The following is a 12500-nucleotide window of genomic DNA, read 5'->3' as shown; positions in this document are numbered from 1 at the left end:
TAACTCGAAGAAAAATGAATTTCTCGTACTACCTATATTATCATTGAATTAAGCATTGTTTATTTAATATTTTCACACAAAAAATTGTAATAGCAAAATTATTTTTACTTTTTTAAATTAATAAAAATTCACAGGAACATTACGAAAAAAAGTCCGTATAAATGAATTCGTTATAATTCGATAAAAAATGAATTTCTCGAACTACCGATATTATCAGTGAATTAAGCATTGTTTATTTAATATTTTCACTATATATATATATATATATATATATATATATATATATATATATATATATATATATATATATATATAATAGCAAAAATATTTCTACTTTTTTTTAAATTACAGATTTCGCATGGTTTGTATATGCAATATTTTAATAATTTCCTTTTTCGCAAGACTATGAAACTTTCAGCGTAACATAATTATTATGTCATCTCGAACAATAATTAAAAAAAATAATTTAAAAACAGCAACATAAAAATAATTAAATTAAAAATGATAAAAATTGATACAAACGTTCAGAATAGGAATGTACGGATACACGTCTGGGGGAAAAAGATAGCTGACACCCCTTCCTCCTTTTACTATCATGACTTCATTTTGAAACAGCGTTTCGATTGCCTGTAATTTTAGGCCTTCGTATAATCGTGTTTATAAACCTTTATTTGTTGCGTTTTTTGGGCGGACGATAAAATTACTTGCTTTTTGAGGGCTAATTGTTATTTTTTGCGCAAACAATTTCTTTGTTTTTTTTTAATTTAATTCAATATCTTAGTATTCAATTTACTATTTATCTTTGAAATAGACACACAAAACTAATAATTATCTGTTAAAGGATTTTTACAACGTTGTACAATGGGGAAAGGAGTGGCTGGTTACTTTTAATGCATCTAAAACCAAGCTTCTATCTTTACATCATCAACGTTCTGACCCCCATCTGGCATCAATTAAAATGAATGGCTCTCGTCTTGGGGAGGCCTCAAGTTTTGATAGGCTTCTGGGCTTGACCATTACTCCTGATCTTAAACGGAATACGTACATCAAATCTATTGTCAAGGCTGCTGGAAAAATGGTGGGATCCTTCTATCGACCCAGTAGATATCTCACTGCTGGTGCAATTCTCTATCTATATAAGAGCCAGATACGTCCAAGGATGGAATACTGTTGCCACATATGGGCAGGAGCTGCTAGAAAAGTCCTGCCTTGATAGGGTTCAAAATAGACTTTGTGGCCTGGTGGGAGATGTCCTTTTCTCTTCGCTGCGGCCTCTGTCTCACAGAAGAAATGTTGCGAGTTTGTCTCTGCTTTATCGTTATTTTCATGGAAGTTGTTCGACTGAGCTTCAATCTATAGTCCCCCCTTGCCAAACTTTAACAAGAAACGCTCGACTAGCTGAAAACATTATCAATAATTTTCCCCACTCTTTATCTGTACCTAAATTTAAACATAGATTCCATGATCAAAGCTTCTTTCTTAGAACTGCAAACTGCACGCCTGTGGAATTGTCTTCCGTTTTCCTGCTTTCCAGCTGTCTATAATATGGTTGTCTTCAAGTCCAACGTAAACAAGTTTCTGATGAGCTGTTCCACTTAAGCTAACAAATTTACCGAACTTCCATTACTATCGATTACTATATTGTCCTTTTGACTACTGTACACTCTTTAACCCTTATCCTTGAGTGGCCTATCGGCCTTGATAAGTGGCAACGCCTATGTAAGAAAAAATTATATATATATATTTAACTTCAAAATTTAGCTGAATTGGTTAGATCGCCGTAAAAAAAGAATTTCATAACTTTTCTTTTTTTCACGTGTACAAATATTTTTTTTTCTTTTGGAAATTAACTTTAGTCTCTACACTTTTAAATACAATCAAAAAGTAGTCGGAAACCTACAAAAAATGATGATAAATCGGCTTTCAAAACTAGGTCCCTTTATCTGTATCCGCCCATTTTGCTCGTACCTAATATATAAACATAAATACACGGATATTTTTAAGTGAAAATAAATTTCGAAATCGAATAAATTAAAAGTAGTTTACTTGACAAAATTTAATTTTTAAACCGTTTTTCAATTAAAGAACTTGTTTTTTTTTAATATAAATAATTACAATAATTAAAAAACTTGTTTTTTTTAATATAAATAAATTACAATAATTATAAAAGTTGTTTTTTTTTTTAATATAAATAAATTACGATAATTATAAAAGTGTTTTAATATAAATAAATTACAATAATTAAAAAACTTGTTTGTTTTTTTTTGTTGTCTATTTTCCATGCATTGTGTCCCTTTAACAGTCATCTCCCTTGGCCGGACATTTTTCTTTTAGAGTTTCCTCTGACTCGACACCGGCAGGTTGACCGGTGTTTCATTCTCTAGTCAGTTCCCTTTCTAGTCTCACATGTCTCTGTCTATTATCTTCTGTTATCCTTCGCCGTTTTAAGCCATCTCCGGTAAGGAACATTATATATCTCCTTCTTAAAGACACTTTTTAAAATACTTTTAACGTTATTTTTATATATTATTTCATCTTAACTACGAACTTTGTTTATTTTCTTTACCCACATGTCCGACTCCCTTACTTCTAGTTTTGTTGTTCATTTCCTACCGCATACGACTCCCTATTCAGTCTTTTATAACTTCTTGATTCTTTTTTTTTTTTTTTTTTTCAGTTTTACAATATCTACTCTCAGTACGCGTGTGTTAATTAAAAGGATTTAAAAAAAATCGAACTTACTAGGGAAGATAATAACTTCCGGTGAATGCTGAAAAAATATCCAGTAAATAAAACGTCGTTTAATAAATCGTTATTTGTATTTTAAACTAAATATTTTATCGTGATTTATTTTTTATTTATTTTTTTTTTGTCATTTCATTTAACTTAATATGAAAATGGATAATAAACTTCAAACTATTTTTGTTTTCTGCGAACTTGCTCTTCCGTTCGTCATCTTGAATGTTGAGCTTGTAAATTCAATCACATTTGAAAAATCGTTTCCTTTATAAAAGCAGATAAAGTTAATCGAAAGCAGATTATAAAACAAAAACGTAAGTATTACTACATGAATTTAGTATCGATTTTTGCGCATTTGCAGAATACGTTAAAATGTAAGGGAGATAACTACATTTACTAAGCGAATAATCCTAATGAAAATGTTGATTTATTGTTGAAAATTTTTCGCTGTCGAATGTTTTGGTAATCGTGAAGAAAGAGAGTGCCTGTTTCCTCCGTTCGACTATAGGTGGCGTTACTGTCTGTCCACCCAGTTACGGAAGTACAAAATGTATATAATGCCACCCTTGAAATAAAAATAAATGTTTTTGTTATATTTTAATTTTAAACATGTTTCTTTTTTTTTGTGCAAGCATATTTAAGTTTTATTTTTTTGCAAACATATTTAAGTTTTATTTTTCCAAACATTTACGTTTTGATGCTTGTTTATTTTTAAACATTTACGTTTTTTTTTTTGCAAGCATAAACTAAATGTTTTTGCTATATTTTTCTTTTAAACATATTTATGGGTACAACCGTTTTTCCGCGAGTATTTTTTACGCTCTTATGATAATAATAAAAAAATCAACGTTTTTTCTTTTATCTTTTTTATGGACCCCCCCCTTTTTTTCTTAATTTTTCTGCACTTATTTTACCTTTTCCGCAAGTATTTATATATATATATATATATATATATATATATATATATTTGAAAAAGGATATTGTAAAACCTGAATCTTACTTGAAACTACTATTAAAAAATAGCGCGGTACCAATAAGTGCAAACTTTTCAAAAAGAAAAATATTTCAAAAATATTTAGTTTATGCTTGCAAAAAAAAAACCCCCAAAAAAAACCGTAAATGTTTTAAAATAAACAAGCAACAACACGTAAATGTTTGGAAAAATAAAACTTAAATATGCTTGCAAAAACAAAAAAAAAACGTAAATATGTTTAAAAAAACAAAAAACAAAACGTAAATATGTTTGCACCCCCCCCAAAAAAAAAACATGTTTAAAATTAAAATATAACAAAAACATTTATTTTTATTTCAAGGGTGGCATTATATACATTTTGTGTTTCCGTAACTGGGTGGACAGACAGTAACGCCACCTATAGTCAAACGGAGGAAACAGGCTCTCTCTTTCTTCACGATTACCAATGTTTTTTTGTTTTCAATGCTGACTTAAACATAAAAATAACTTCTTTATTGTTTACAAAAAAAATTATAAATTTTAAATCTTTTAACTATTTCACAAGGTTTAAGTATAAAATTTGTCTTTTTTTTGTTTTGTTTTTCAGCGGATTATTTTATTGTTTTTCGGGTGTGCTAAAAACGAATATATGCTTTAAAACTTGCACTGAGAATTATTTTTCATTATATGAGGAAATTACTTTTTCAAAAAGTCGGGATCATATTTCTATATAAATTTAATGTAAAAGGAGCACCCACTTTCTGGCCACATGGTAATAATTTGTTTTATTTTTTTTTGTTAACCTGAAATTGATAATTGTTATTTATTTTCCACCTTAACAATCACCTTTAACATTACAACTTCGATAAGTTGTCAGGTATGCTGAAAACGAATATCGCATTTAAATTTGCTGCAAACGAGTAAGTATCTGGATATTAATCAATGTAATTGTTTGTTATCAGTGGTGGCCAATTAAGTATTTACTTGCACATACAGAATTGGCTATCACTGATAACATAAGGAATTACATTCCTTAATATTTGGAAAACTACTTGTTTATGACAAATATATGTGTGCACTTACACATACAAAAATGGACACCAATGATAACATAAGGAATGATACGTGTCTGTATACAGATTATACTTTATGTTTGTTCTATAATGTTCTCGTATCCTTATTGAAAGAGGAAATCAAAATAAAAAACAAAAAATACTTTTTGCCAAAAAAATAAAGGCAAAAAATGACCCCCTCTCTATATGGCCATGAAGTAGGTGCTCATTTTAGGTTTAATTTATATTTAGATTTGATCTCTCACTTTTTGAAATAGTAAATTTTTCATATCATAAAAACTATTTCTCTGCACCATTTTTGGAGTATATATTCGTTTTTAGCACCCTCAAAAACTTATAAAAGTCGTCATTGTAAAGGTTTTTTGTGGGTTCGGAAAGATTCTAAACATTAAGCAAAATAACAAACCTTATAAATAGCTTTAATTTAATTAAAAAAAAATAATAATCATGATCCTTAAACAAATTACAATATAATGGTTCTGATTTTTTTATTTAATTATGTATTATTTAGATGAGGAATGATTCTTTGTATTATTTACATTATTAAGACTACTGTTCTCATCTCGAGTGTTATTTATTGGGCAAACATTGTAAAAATAACACCTGTCGCATATTTACTTGCCAGATTGTGATATTACGCTTAAACTTTAATTCTGTTTTGAAAAGTAAAGGCGACATAAAATTAAACTATTTCGTATTTTCGGAGACATTAACTTTGATAGATGAAAAGATTTGAATTATTATTAATGGGGTTTTCATAAGTGGATGAACTGCATTTGTCATGTGCTAAGCTTGACTTAGAAATAGCCTTTTATTTGGTAAAATCTCAAACTTGCTGATTGTTGTCATCATGCCTTTTTCTCTTCTCCTTCGCGTAACATCAGCATGTGCTATTGTTATGGACTTTTATTTTTCTTGCAGTTATGACTGAAAGTAGTCTTGTGTCCATAGAAACTAAGTAAAAGTCCATGGAAATAAAGTAAGGAACCGTTATCTCCCTCTTGTTATTTGTATGAACTTTTATTTTTCTTTCGACTATGAGTAAAAGAACGTGTGTATCTAACTTTTAGATCCCTAGCCATGTGTTAGTTATGAAATTTGGATACGCTTCAAATGTTACCTTTGATAATTATCTGGGAGGATGTAAGCAAGTAAACTTTTCAGCCTCTTCCTCATTTTGAGGTCAGAGAGGATAAAGTCCTAGTGATTGTCACAAGTAAAGTAGAGGTGCTTGTTAGTTCTATTTAGATATAGGGCACCTTACTTTTAATGGTTGCCAAAAGGACATGATTTCTCAGATTAGCATGAGAAAAAGCTGATTATTTCATAAGGAGGAGGAGTGCTTGTTAGTTCTATTTAGATATTTGGTTGTCACATCTTGAGATCAGAGAGAATAAACTACTAGTCATTCGATTTGGATATGTTTGGGCAACTTTTATCGGTTGCTAAAAGGAACATTTCTCAGAGTAGCATAAAAAAAGCTGATCATTTCCTGACATATTTCCCCTAAAATCATATGAAACTAACAAAAATTGCTTCTCTTCTCTACCTGCATAGGTAAAAGGGCTTTGTCGATATATGAAGAACAAGAGAAAGAAAAGACAAGGATATGCAATCAAAAATCCAAATTAAACAATTCTCCTGACAATGCGTTAGGTCAATTATCTCGCAATCGAGTTACTTAACTTCCTGGAAGCTGCATGATTGGTTCTAATGATGAGGTTTTGGTTGGAGTCTAAGAGTATATGAAACGTGCTACAGGAGGAAAATGTTGGTTCCTTTTATATTTCGTATTTCATCTCTTTTAGCCATCACAAAAATTATGTGATTAAAAACAAGAAAATACATTAAGACGGTTCTAATTAAAATATATGACTAACTTTACAAAGCTTTAAAATTGACATGCACTGTGGGTATTTGTGGTCGGTCAGAGAGTAATATGATCACTGTTAAAATGGGTCAATATTCTATGAGATATGCTATTGATATTCTTTGCTAGTATGGATTGAGCCATACATATGTGATGTTGATTGCCGGCTGAGTGTAAGCTTCTTTCTTCTTTTGCATTTTCCTCTGGGCTATATATGTGACTTGCTGTTTGCAAGTGCGCTCATCTTCAACAGCTGCATGCGTCAAATAGTTGACCTTTCTGCCATTGATGATATCAAAGCTTACAACCTGATCACATGTGTTTGTTACGAGCTGTCATGTGTTGCTTTGTGTGTGCACGCTCAACTCACCACTTTCCCCCTCTTTATTTTCAAAGAAATATTCACATATATTTTTTCCATTCCCCCTCTGTCTCAAGGCTCTCTAGTGCGTCATCAATTTACACTTCTTTTTTCACAATTCGACAAAACAATTATTACAATAAAAAACAAATACAATAATGAAACTTTCCAAAATCCGTATAAAAACAAAATATATATTCTTTTTCATATCAACAAAACACAATTATTACACAAAATAACCAACAACAAACATTGTACAACATTTAAAATCAGTGTCAAAGGTATTCCATAGGTCAATTACCCTTTCAGTATGATATTTGCATATTAGTTTTTCTTTCTCCATTTTTGTCTTTATTTTTTTCCGAAGAAAAAAGTAATTTTATTAATTTTAAATATTTTTAACTAATGTATTTTCGTTTACCAAAGAAAAAAAACTATAAATCTTAAACGGTTTTCATTGTTTAATGGATTTTGTTTTCATCTTTTTTTCAATTTTCTCAGTGGATTATTATCATTAATCTATGATTTTATTTTCAATACTTAAACATAAAAAAGATCAATATCTGGAATCTGACTTTTATGGTTTTTCGGGTGTGCTGAAAATGAATATATACTTCAAAAGTGGCGCAGAGAATTAGATTTCATGATATGAGGCAATTAGTTTTTTTCCAAACGTGGAAATAACTATTTTTTTATATAAATTGAATGTAAAATGAGCGGTACTAGTGCATTTATTGATCCATGCTGAAATAATAATGTTATTTTTAGAAAGCCATTATAAACATAGGAGAGGGAGGGTGTTTTGTACCTATTCTGTACTTTAACCTTACAATTGAATAAAAAAAGATATAAAACTTTAATTAAATTTGAAAATACTATTTTAAAAATAGCGCAAATCAAAAGTGCACTAGCACCAAATGAGCACTCACTTTCAGGCCACACGGTGATAATTTTTTGGGGGGTGGAGCTGCCTGAAAGCCGTTTTGGTAAATTGTTACTTACTTTTGACCTTAACAATCAGATGACGATTTCTATAGGTTTTTTGTATGCTGAAAACGAATATCTCATTAAACTTTGTCACAAACAAGTCCTTTTCCGAATATTATACAATGTAAATAATTGGCCACCAATGATAACATAAGGAATTACACTGCTTGATAATCAGAAAACGTCTTTGTGGCAAAAATATGCATATGCTTACACATACAAAAATGGTCACCACTGATAACATAAGGAATAACATATTTGTATGCAAATTTTCCTCTTTTTCTGTTTTTTAATGTCCTTGGGCTTTATTGAAAGATGAAATTAGAAAGAAAACTTTTATCTCCACTCACTAGGTTGCCATAAATTTATAATGAAAAGTGATACCCCACTTTTAAAAAAGTACATTTTTCATATCATGAAAACTATTTCTCTGCACCACTGTTAAAGCATATATTCAGCACCCCCGAAAACTTTTAAAAGTGGTAATCATAAAAATTTCTTTGGGGGAAGGGGGAGGTTGAGGAAATTACTTTTTTAAAAAGTGGGGATCAGTTTTCTATATAAATTTAATGTAAAATAAGCACCCACTTTCTGGCCATATGGTGATAATTTGTTTTATTTCTTTTTTTGACCTGCCTTAAAGCCGTTTTGGTAACTTCTTATTTACTTTCCACCGTAACACTCTTTTTTAACATGACAACCTTTATAAATTTTTGGATATGCTGAAAACAAATATCACATTTAAATGTGTTGCAAACAAGTACATATCTGTATATTACACATTGTAATTGTTATTAGTGGTGGCCAATTCAGTATGCACTTGCACATACAGAATTGGCCACCACTGATAACATAAGGAATTACATTGCTTAACATTTGGAAAACTACTTGTTTGCGGCAAACATATGTGTGCACTTGACCAAAACAACAAACCTTACAAATAACTTTGACTAAATTAAAAATAATCATGATTCTTAAATAAATTACAATATTAAGGTTCTGGATTGTTTTGTATTATTTAGATTATTAAGACTACTGTTCTCATCTTGAGTGTTATTTATTGTGCAAACATTGTAAAAATAACATTTAATATGAGAACAATAGTCCAAATAATCCAAATGATACGAACAAATCAGAATATGTTTTTTTCTTTACATGTATTTTTTACATGCTGAAAACTTGTTTTTATTTTTTTTCTTACAATAATGAAGAATCCATAATTACTTACCAGATTGTGATAGGACACTTTAACTTTAATTCTCTTTTGAAAAGTGAAGATAGATGACATAAAATTAAATTATTTTGTATTAGTGTGTGCGCGTGTGTGTGTGTGCTTTAAAGGATTGACAATGTAACAAAAGAAAAGAAAAGGCTAAATTGACAAAACACAGTTAGTTTTATGGTTGGTAAGTTCTCTCAAAAATACATGCAACAAACCTTACAATTGACTTAATAAAAAAATAATATTGATTTTTAAACAAATTATAATATTACGGTTTTGAATTTTTTAGATGAGGAATGATTCTTTGTATTATTTAGATTATTAAAACTACTGTTCTCATCTTGAGTGTTATTTATTGTGCAAACATTGTAAAAGTAACACTTAAGAACAAAACAATAGTCCAAATAATCCAAATGATATGAGCAAATTACATGTTTTTTTCTTTACATGTATTTTTATATGTTGAAAACTTGTTTTTTGCTTTTCCAGCAATAATGGAGATTCCATAATTACTGGATTGTGATATGACCCTTTAATTTTAATTCTGTTTTGAAAATTGAAGATGACATAAAATTAAATTATTTTGTATTTTGGGGACATTAAATTTGATAGATGAAAAGGAAATTATTATAAATGGGGCTTTCAGAAGTAGATGTTTTGAATTTGTGTATGGAAAATATAACTCTTTTGGCTAGCATGTGTGTATGCTTCATAGAATTGGCAATGTAACAAAAGAAAAGGTTTAAATGACAAAACCCAATTAGTTTTATGGTTGGTAAGCTATCATACATCATTATATTACAAGAACGTTTGTTTGTGCATAATTAACATGACAACATTTATAGGTTTTCGGGTATGCTGAAAACAAATATATAAAAAAAAGGGTTTCATTCAAAATTCTCTACATATTTTTTAGTTCAAGAAAAAGGTTCCAAGGTTTCACAAAATAGACCTGAATAAGATCGGAGGTTACAGAAACGTTGTTGTGAAAATGACACTGAAGATAAGAACAATATTCTGAAGAATCCAAATAATATGAATAATCAATCTTCAGCTATAAAATGAAGAAACGTAATTCTTTTTAATTAAATATTTGAACATAGAAACACATTAATTTTGTTGACTGACCAGTATTGCATCAAACTATACTAATTTTCTTTTTTTGAATTTCATTAATAAAAGATGTTTTTGATATTTTTAATAAAAATCAACATAATTCAAGTTAATCACATGAAATATATTTTTTTAAAATTTATTTTATATTTCCAGAATTTGCAAAAATGAAAAGAAATTAATAAATGGACGAGAAGGAACTTTCCTCATTGGTGATTTAAAATCATTCTTCATATGAATTTTCTAAAGTTACAAGTTACTATCATTGCATTACATAGCAAACATGGAAGACAAATCGCATTATTGTGAAGTATGTGGTTCTTCTTTTGCACAGAAGTCAACTTTGTTTAATCATATAAAAACACATACGGGAGACAAACCACATTCTTGTGAAGTATGTGGTTTTTCTTTTGCACAGAAGTCAACTTTGTTTAATCATATTAAAACACATACGGGAGACAAACCACATTATTGTGAAGTATGTGGTTCTTCTTTTACACAGAAGTCAAATTTGTTGTGTCATATGAACACACATACGGGAGACAAACCACATTCTTGTAAAGTATGTGGTTCTTCTTTTGCACAGAAGTCAACTTTGTTTAATCATATTAAAACACATACGGGAGACAAACCACATTATTGTGAAGTATGTGGTTCTTCTTTTGCACAGAAGTCAACTTTGTTTAATCATATTAAAACACATACGGGAGACAAACCACATTCTTGTGAAGTATGTGGTTTTTCTTTTGCACAGAAGCCACATTTGTTGCGTCATATGAAAACACATACAGGAGACAAACCACATTCTTGTGTAGTATGTGGTTCTTCTTTTGCACGGAAGTCAACTTTGTTTAATCATATTAAAACACATACGGGAGACAAACAACATTCTAGTGAAGTATGTCGTTCTTCTTTTACACGGAAGTCACATTTGTCGATTCATATGAAAACACAGACGGAAGAGAAACCACATTCTTGTGAAGTATGTGGTTCTTCTTTTACACGGAAGTCACATTTGGTGAGTCATATGAACACACATACGGGAGACAAACCATATTCGTGTGAAGTATGTTGTTCTTCTTTTGCACAGAAGTCAAATTTGTTTACACATATGAAAATACATTCAGGAGACAAACCACATTCTTGTGAAGTATGTGGTTCTTCTTTTGCACTGAAGTACAGTTTGTTGCGTCATATGAAAACACACACGGGAGGGAAACCACATTCTTAAGTATGTGGTTCCTTTTTTGCAGAGAAGTTAAATTTGTTGGATCATATGAAAACACATACAGGAGAGAAACCACATTCTTGTGAAGTATGTGGTTTTTCTTTTGTACGGAAATCACAGTTGTTGAATCATATGAAAACACATATGGGCGACAAACCACGTTCATGTGAAGTATGCGGTTCTTCTTTTGCACAGAAGTCGCATTTGTTGTGTCATATTAAAACACATACGGGAAATAAACCACATTCTTGTGAATATGAGGTTCCATTTTTGCACAGAATTCGCATTTGTTTATTCACATGTGAACACATAAAACGGAGCTATAAAACCCGACATTGTAATATGGGACAAGAAGGAGAAGGAAGCAACCTTATTGGAAGTTAGTGTCCCGAATGATGCTGGGTTAAACAGAGCTGAGAGGGAAAAGATTACTAAATACCAGGGTCTTATGTATGACATGAAAAGAAACTGGAACCGTAAGAAGATCTCTATCATTCCAGTAATTATAGGAGCAACCGGACTTATGAAAAAGAATTTTACAAACTATCTTACAAATATACCAGGTAACCCAAGTGCAAAGGAGATTCAAACAATTGCACTTAAAGGGACGGTTAGAATCTTAAAAAGATCTCTCGGTTGGAGTGTCTAAAATAGCAGGTGTATGTTTGGCATCTGGTAGGATGCCCCATCCCTGGCTTAAACAAAATGATAAGAAAAATGAAAGAATAGAGAAAAATATCTCCACTAGAAAACTGTAAGAACCTTAATGAAGTAGCAAATCCTAAGGACATGTACCAGAAACAGTTGGAAATAAGTCATTCACTCTTCGCTATGACTATGAAATTCCTACAGCTACATACCTAGAAAATGTGGCTATTAAGCCTGACATAGTGATATGGGACAAGAAGGAGAATGTGGCAAACTTAGTTGAAGTAATCATTCCTAATGATGCTGA

This window comes from Euprymna scolopes, chromosome 46 (genome assembly GCF_053919585.1).
Source record: "Euprymna scolopes isolate OS-2025 chromosome 46, ASM5391958v1, whole genome shotgun sequence".
Lineage (NCBI taxonomy): Eukaryota > Metazoa > Mollusca > Cephalopoda > Sepiida > Sepiolidae > Euprymna > Euprymna scolopes.
This window is presented reverse-complemented; position numbering follows the sequence as displayed.